This window comes from Montipora capricornis, chromosome 5 (assembly GCF_036669925.1).
Source record: "Montipora capricornis isolate CH-2021 chromosome 5, ASM3666992v2, whole genome shotgun sequence".
Taxonomy (NCBI): Eukaryota; Metazoa; Cnidaria; class Anthozoa; order Scleractinia; family Acroporidae; genus Montipora; species Montipora capricornis.
This window is the reverse complement of record NC_090887.1, coordinates 5254894-5262393: the sequence shown is the minus strand read 5'-3', so window position 1 is coordinate 5262393 and position 7500 is coordinate 5254894. Positions and strand designations below refer to the sequence as shown.

The window sequence follows — 7500 nt, the reverse complement described above, 5'->3', positions numbered from 1 at the left end:
GAACGTATCCTCCCAGTTGTCTGGAAGTTCGAGAATAACTGGTGGATCAAATGAGTTGCCATCTACAGTTTTTTTCCATTGAAATTGCAGTCAGTTTAACCAGTCGTATTAACGGGGTAATTTTGTAAAGAAAATAAGGACTTAGGACTCCAAAAGGTGGTCCGTGGTCGTAATAACGGGGTGGTCGGATTAACGGGGTTTTCATATAAGAGAATGTGTGGGGTTTTGTTCGGGCCATAAAAAATGTGGTCGTAATAAAGGGGTGGTCGCATTAACAGGGTGGTCGTAAGGCGGGGTTGCACTGTGCATGCTTTATACACCTTATTCCAAAATGGCCACCATTTTTGCTCATCCTCGGTGTAAAAACAAAAGAATACTAAAATGGCAGCCATTTTGGAATAAGGTGTATGTTGCTATACGCAACTCACTGGGACATAGGATACTGATCTGTTATCTCTTCTTGTAAAGAGCAACATCGAATTAGAGACGTCACTACTGGCTGTTCCCTCAATGCTTAAAAATTAATATTGGGGACAATGTTCTTTTCGATGGGGTAACACCAGGAGCCCATGAATAGGAGCTTGCCTCTCCCATAAAAGCCCTATGAGTCAACCTTTGCTTGTATCTTTCTATTTTTAGAACGCCACGAGTTCTTCGGCTCTGCACACACTGTTTAGAATGGCCAGTCAGAATATAGTTATTGTGGAACAAAGACAAAAATAGCAAAAGCAATGTATGCAAATTGTGCAAATTGATGTAAATTGTTGTAAATGTGAGTTTCCTGCTGAAAGATTAGTTCTAAAAATAGAAAGATACGCGCAAAGGTTGACTCAAGGATATAATGCATAGGGATGCTCCTACTCACGGGCTCCTGGTAACACATTTTAAGAACAAAGTGGATTGAGTATTCTCTATTATGAATTCAAGAGATCACGAGAATTACAGCTTCTAACCTTGAACACATGTACACCCACCTTCTTTATGAATAGCCGATGTCACATAATTTCTTCAATAGAGCTTGCTTTCGATAGCAAATGAAACGTGCTGTAAACAAGAACGACGGAGGCCATCCCCGTGAGTTGCCGAGTACTGCAGGCCCCAATGAGCCACACGAACGACTTATTTTAGGGCTGAGCCTGAACTTTCTTGTTCTTCTTTGTTGTTGTTGTTTGAGCCTGAAAGCATTCTTAACATTTTCTTAAACTGAAGTTGTATGGCATACTAAGTTCGACTATAACTAAATGAAGTTGTTCTTCGGTGTAGCATGCAATAAGAACACCACATTGTTGATGTTAAAAGACTTCGCTAAGTATTCGAGTGAATTTTCCTGTGTAGACTACCGCATTTTACATTCTTTTACCGTTATTTATACTACTCACAAAAACAAAAAAACAAATGAGCAAAATAATTTAAAGACATTCTTTACTCACTCTCACCCTGGGTGTTGTTATGTACCAGTCAAATCGAAGCTTCAACATCCCCCTCGGGCAACCCCCTGGGCATTTGAATTTTTGGAAAATTTTTGTTGAAATCCCCCCTTCCCGGGCCAAAAAGCTGTTCAAATGCCTCATCATAGGTCTATTTCAGGTGATGAAATGACCCCATCGAATTCCCAACCCCCTAGGAGCGGTGATCAAATGCTTCGTCCCCGGGAAGACTAATATGATCAAATTCCCTCCCCCCCAGGCAGGAAAAGGCGTCAAATGCCCGGAGTATGCCCGAGGGGGGGGGGGAAGATGTTGAAGCTTGGATTTGACAAGTACATTAGTACGTTCTTAAAACTTTGGGTAATCTCCTGCGTGAAAGGCGTTCTTGTAAACTGAAAATGTTGTTATCAAAAAAAGAGTGTATCGAGCCAGTTATGAGGTAGTAATTATAAATAGTGAGCTGTAGAGATGTAGATACAAAGAGGCTATACACTAAAAACGTATTTCCACTGCGGGTTTTCTTTTCTTTACTGCTTAGCTAACTGATTCATATATAACAGCTGCCAGGTGTAATACAAATGATCTTAACACTCATTTTTTCTTTGTTACAAAAAAAAGCACATTCAGAATGAAACCATCTGCAACCGGTGAAATGAATGATAAACGAGTTTCAGAAATAAATACCAGAGACCGCCCTCTATGCAAGTGACTTGAATGACAAGCAATACTCTGCTTGAATCGTGAACAGTCCTGCCGAAATATTGCAAGACAAAACAGTCCAGGGGTCAAGTGTTCATACAGAACTTGTGTAACGCGAGAGCTAAGGTCGAGTAGTGCAATTTCTCTCGCGGTTCTCAACAACTGAAGTGGAATGGCTCTGGTCTATGAGTGGATAACTTTTTTCATTAAGTACGTCATTGAACGTGTTATTTTATAAACTGACCACGAGACAAAGGCTATCACTTTCGTACCTCCAAAATGCTGATAAGAAGTGAACTACATCTAATGACTCTTGTCTGTGTTGTCTTTTCGGCTAATGGATTTTGGATGTCACAGAAGCCAACTCCGCCGGTAAATGAAATCAAGACGCCAGTAGTAATTGGTAAAGTAAAATTCTTGTTTTTACTGAGGCTCTATTGTTAAGAACTCTTCCTTATTGCGCATCAAAAATAAGGACACCAAATTATTTAGTTTCATAAGAAGGGTCGTCTTAAATTAGAAACAATGAGAAAGGCATACAAGGACTCAATACTGGAATCACTGCTCTCGCGCAAACTGATCTACTGCTGATTTGCCGGGAGGATTTTGCAACCATGCATGACCTGAACACCAGAGAAACGGTATAAAATACTTGTATTTGTCCCGGCAAAGACAAAACACTAAAAGAACTCAAGAGGCTCTTTACTTAGCCAAAATGGTTATTACGAGAAACCTAAAAAGCCGTTTTTGCTTTATTTGCATTTTATTTTTTGCTTATTTGTAGAAAGGTTACGTAATCTAATCACGTCTCAGACAATTAACCTGTAGATTTTGCTGTCGCTCGTCTGTTGGGACAGCTTTATGTTCCGGAAGGGAAAAAAAACATTCGTTTCTCTTCAGGAGCTCATCAGGTGACCTCTTGATTCTCTTATTTCATGTATCCCTACTTACGTGCGGTACAAATCAACCATTTTGTTTTGCTTTTTTGGTTTTTTTTAAATTTTTTTTGCAAATGGCCAAACTGGTTACTTGAAACTCCAAGGTCGAGAATACAGAGAAGCTATAACTGGATAACGTACAAAACCAAAAACAGGCCTCTGCGAGGGCCTTTTTCTTGACCAACAATGGAACTTACACATAAGAAAAGAAAATATTCGACAGTACAAAGGTTCGGGAATCTCAGCTTACTGAACGTTACGCAATAGTCAGGAACTGTCACATCATGCTCCAATCACGAGACCGGTAGCAGTGTCACGCAACGCTCTCCCCTCTCTTGTCTCCACACCAACAAAGGAGGCAGAGAAGAGAGACCCTGGGAACAAGGTTGAGACCGTGACCGGTAAGTCAAGCTCCATGACTGGGGCCTGCTCTCAAGTTAACTGTTTTTTGGAGACTAAGCGGAGCGATGGACTAGCATCGCATCCAGGGAGGAGTAGAAATACTCTCGCTTCATGCTACAGTAACCGGAGATAAGCGCCGGCCTGATGGGCCACTAGGGTCGTAGCAGACTTTAAGCGGAGCCTGACGTGTTTTTGGCACGAGTAGTGGCCTCCCGCGATGCAAATAAATTTCGCTTGCTTTCTGCTTACTTAGGAGGAAGGGCATGAAACTAATTATAGCGGGATGTCTTGTTTTAAGGATGCGGTCGACCTAACCAACCGTGCCTCATTTCAACCAGTGTAGCAGGCGTTCGATTGCATACAGGGGGATGGAATCGAGCGAATGATAATTACCACGAACAGCGCGCGCGTCTCGCGCGCGCTCTCTGAATTTGCGTGTCAAACGCCTATCACGCAGACTTGAAGGATATTGTACTTTTTTTTCTAATTAACGTGTAATTATGACCTAAATTCATTATAACTTTATTGGTTTTATCAGTGCCCGGTACAGGCGGAAGTCAACTGCAGGCAAAGATCAACAAACCGGAAGTACCACACTGGTATTGCACCAAAAAGACATCGGATTACTTTGCTTTATGGCTCAAGGAAACCTCTTTGTTGTTGCTGGGTTGACAACATGAGGTACTTATTGGTCTGGTACATATAGCTATATCAAACGAATTGATAACAAGAACTCACCATTGGAAGATTTGAAATATTTCTGTTAAGAAAAATTCTCCATGAATTGTTAGCTCAAAACTTCAAATTTAATCCGAAGAAATAAACCGGAAAAATGACAAACTCGTTTAAAAATACAAAAAACTCTTGCATAAAAACTAAAACTTGTACGTGTCAACAAAATAATTTGAATTGGTTGTTGCTAGAATTCGCCCTTGTCACATGGCGGCCATATTGTCCCTGGAGACGGTAAACTGACCAAAAGGGCTTTGTTTTACCACGCTAAGCCTCGCAGTGGAAATCATGGGGGCGACGCTTGGCGTGGTAAAACAAAGCTTTTTTGTCTCCCGGGACAATATGGCCGCCGTGTGAAAGGGGCGAATGGATACCCCAAAATAAGGTGAGACACTCAGTTTTGTGTATATACAGTGGCAAACGATCTCACTAAAGTGAAGAAACTTCGATCTCACTAAAGTTTTACCAAGTTAAAAGAAATCTGTGAACAGATGTGGTCTTGGTTTAAAAATAGACACTTTTCTAAAGGCGATGAGGACTAGGCCAATTTGGGTAAATCTTACTCTTGGGTCACGGACTCATGTGTCAACCCAGGCCTGGTGGGTTTTTAATGACGTCATGTATTTCTGACTGTCGTTTCTAAAAACAACGTGGGTAAAATTCACGGGCCCGGCCATATCCACTTATCTCCTTCTCTGTCTGGTTATTTTTTCTTGCGGAAGACTACAACTAAGACATTGGTTTTCTTTCAACAAAAATCAGACTTGTGTATAACGAGGAAACAAATACCGTCGAGAACGCGCCAGGCGTTGAAACAAGAGTTCCCGGATTTGGTAACACGGACACAATTGACCATCTGGATACAGATAATCTGGTGGCCTATTTTGCTCCCATGACAGATATTATGGTGTCTTGGGGATACGAGCGAGGTGTGACTGTCAGAGCAGCACCATATGACTTCAGATACGGGCCTGGTAAGCTATAAACCTTTTGTCCCGCAGAATACGTTTGTAAGCAAGCGTTTTCCCGAGATTTCATGCTTTGTGAGCCAAAACAAGGGACTAAATGAGGGTTAGGAGAGACGGATTTAGTAACTTGGGGCCCAGGAAATGATTCGCTTACGTTTGATTTGATTGAGGACTTGGAAATAACTGCAGAATACCCGGCCACTATTGTGTTCTTGAAGCGGCATTCTTTGAAGAAATACACGCCATTCGTGTGCAAATAAGTGTTCGGGTATTCCGCAGTTTAGCCGCTTGTGGTCTGCCTTATAAGCTTTAGAATTAAAGTGCGTTATCCCAGAGTCGATGCATGCTTTCGAAAGGTCTTCTTTCGGAACGCAGTTCGGGCACGGTTAGCAAAGCGTCGTGGGAAAGCAACCACGGTTTGCAAAGCCCCATGGAAACTGAGAGCTGTGTTTGAAAGCAGGAAACTAATTATCAATTTAAAAACTTCTACAGAAGACTTCACAATCAGAGTACATGTATTTTACAAAGCTGAGGGACCTCATCGAGGAAACTTACTCAGCAAACAACAACAAGACGATCACGCTGCTCAGTCACAGTTTAAGATTTCCTTACACTCTGGTTTTCCTGAATAAACAGCCTAACAGCTGGAAAGACAAGTACATTTTCCAGTTTATTACCCTGTCAGGTCAGTAATGTTTTCGATGTCAGTTGCAAAATAAAATTGACAACAACTTATGAATTGACAACTCACTTATGAAAGGGACCCGTTTCTCGAAAGTCCCGAAACTTTACAAATCTCATTGACCATTCCTGATAGGGGCTTTTCAGGGGCAATGAAATACCGGTAATCAATGAAACGACAGAACAGAACAATAACAACTGTAAGAGAATACCAATGGTTCTTATTGGAGTTGAGCCTGCAGGCACATTTTCTTTTATTTAAAACTACATGCAAAAGAGGCTTATGGGTCAATTCAATACAAAATGACCCCTTAGCCTCGTTCATGTGGCAAAACCGCTGATAACTGCGATAAGGGCTATTGGCCGGAGGCAAACAAGTTGGCTATAAGGCGATAATTTAAACCATTGACTACCAGGATCAAATTCAACGAGTGGTCGGAAACCGGTCTTGAACACGGGATTTCCAAATCTCAAGGCAAGCGCTCTAACACTGGGCAGTAGGCTTGGATAAATTCTGCCAGCAGAATTTCGAGAAGAATAAGCGATTTTTGAGCTGAGCTTTCTGCTGGCAGAATAAAGCATTTTCGAGCAGAATTTTAGCAGAATAAGGGAAAATTAGCGGCAGTAATGATATGCATAACGGTTGTAAGAAAAGTGTAAAACTAAACAAAAAAACAAATGGAAAATACCTTGTGTTTGATTTGATCATTTGACCTAAAGTAATATGAATTATATTATTATTGTATAGCTGTGTATAGTCCTGTAGCGCTGTGTATAGCCCTTTATAGCTGTGTATAGCTCTGTACAGCTGTGTCTAGCTCTGTATAGCCCTGTATAGCTCTGTATGGCTGTGTATAAATCAGTATAGCGGTGTATACCCCAGTATAGCTGGATATAGCCCTGTATACATGTAGCTGTGTATAGCTCTCTATAGCTGTGTATAGCTCTGTATTGCTGTGTCTAGCTCTGTATAGCTGTGTACATCTCTGTATAGCTGTGTATAGCCCTGTATAGCCCTGTATAGCTCTGCAAAGCCCTGTATAGCTGTGTATAGCTCTGTATTGCTGTGTATAGCCCTGTATAGCTCTGTATAGCTCTGCATTGCTCTGTATAGCTATTTATAGCCCTGTATAGCAGTGTACGGCTTTGCATAGCTGTGTATAGTTCTGTGTACAGCTGTAGCTGTGTATAGCTCTGTGTAGCTGTGTATAGCCCAGTATAACCCAGTATAGCTGTGTATAGCCCTGTATAGCTCTATATAGCTCTGTATAGCCCAGTACAGATTTGTATAGTTGTATAGCTGTGTATAGCTCTCTATCGCTGTGTATAGCCTTGTATAGTTGTGTATAGCTGTGTATAGCATTGTATAGCTCTGTATTACTCTCTATTAACATCATGGATCCGTAAACAGAAGCACACTCCATCGCTTGCTAACCGCAAACCGCTTTTAAACCGCTTGAAAACGCAATGTGGTTAGCTGTGATACTTTTACAATAATACGAGAATCATAACATTGACGCCATAAAAATTATAAAACCAAATAGTTTTCCAATTATAAAATAATATAGTTTCCATAAAATTATTTCCCTAAAATGATGATAAAATTGAACTATCAAACATGGTAAGTAGTATAGGAGTTGGTTTGTTTTGGGA

The 7500-nt window shown here is 41.0% G+C and overlaps 1 pseudogene; it reads left to right on the top strand.

The window, feature by feature from the left end:
• The window catches only part of LOC138049233 (phosphatidylcholine-sterol acyltransferase-like), a 32132-nt pseudogene extending 26949 nt beyond the window's left edge, over positions 1 to 5183 (top strand).
• The last annotated feature ends 2317 nt before the right edge of the window (positions 5184 to 7500 follow it).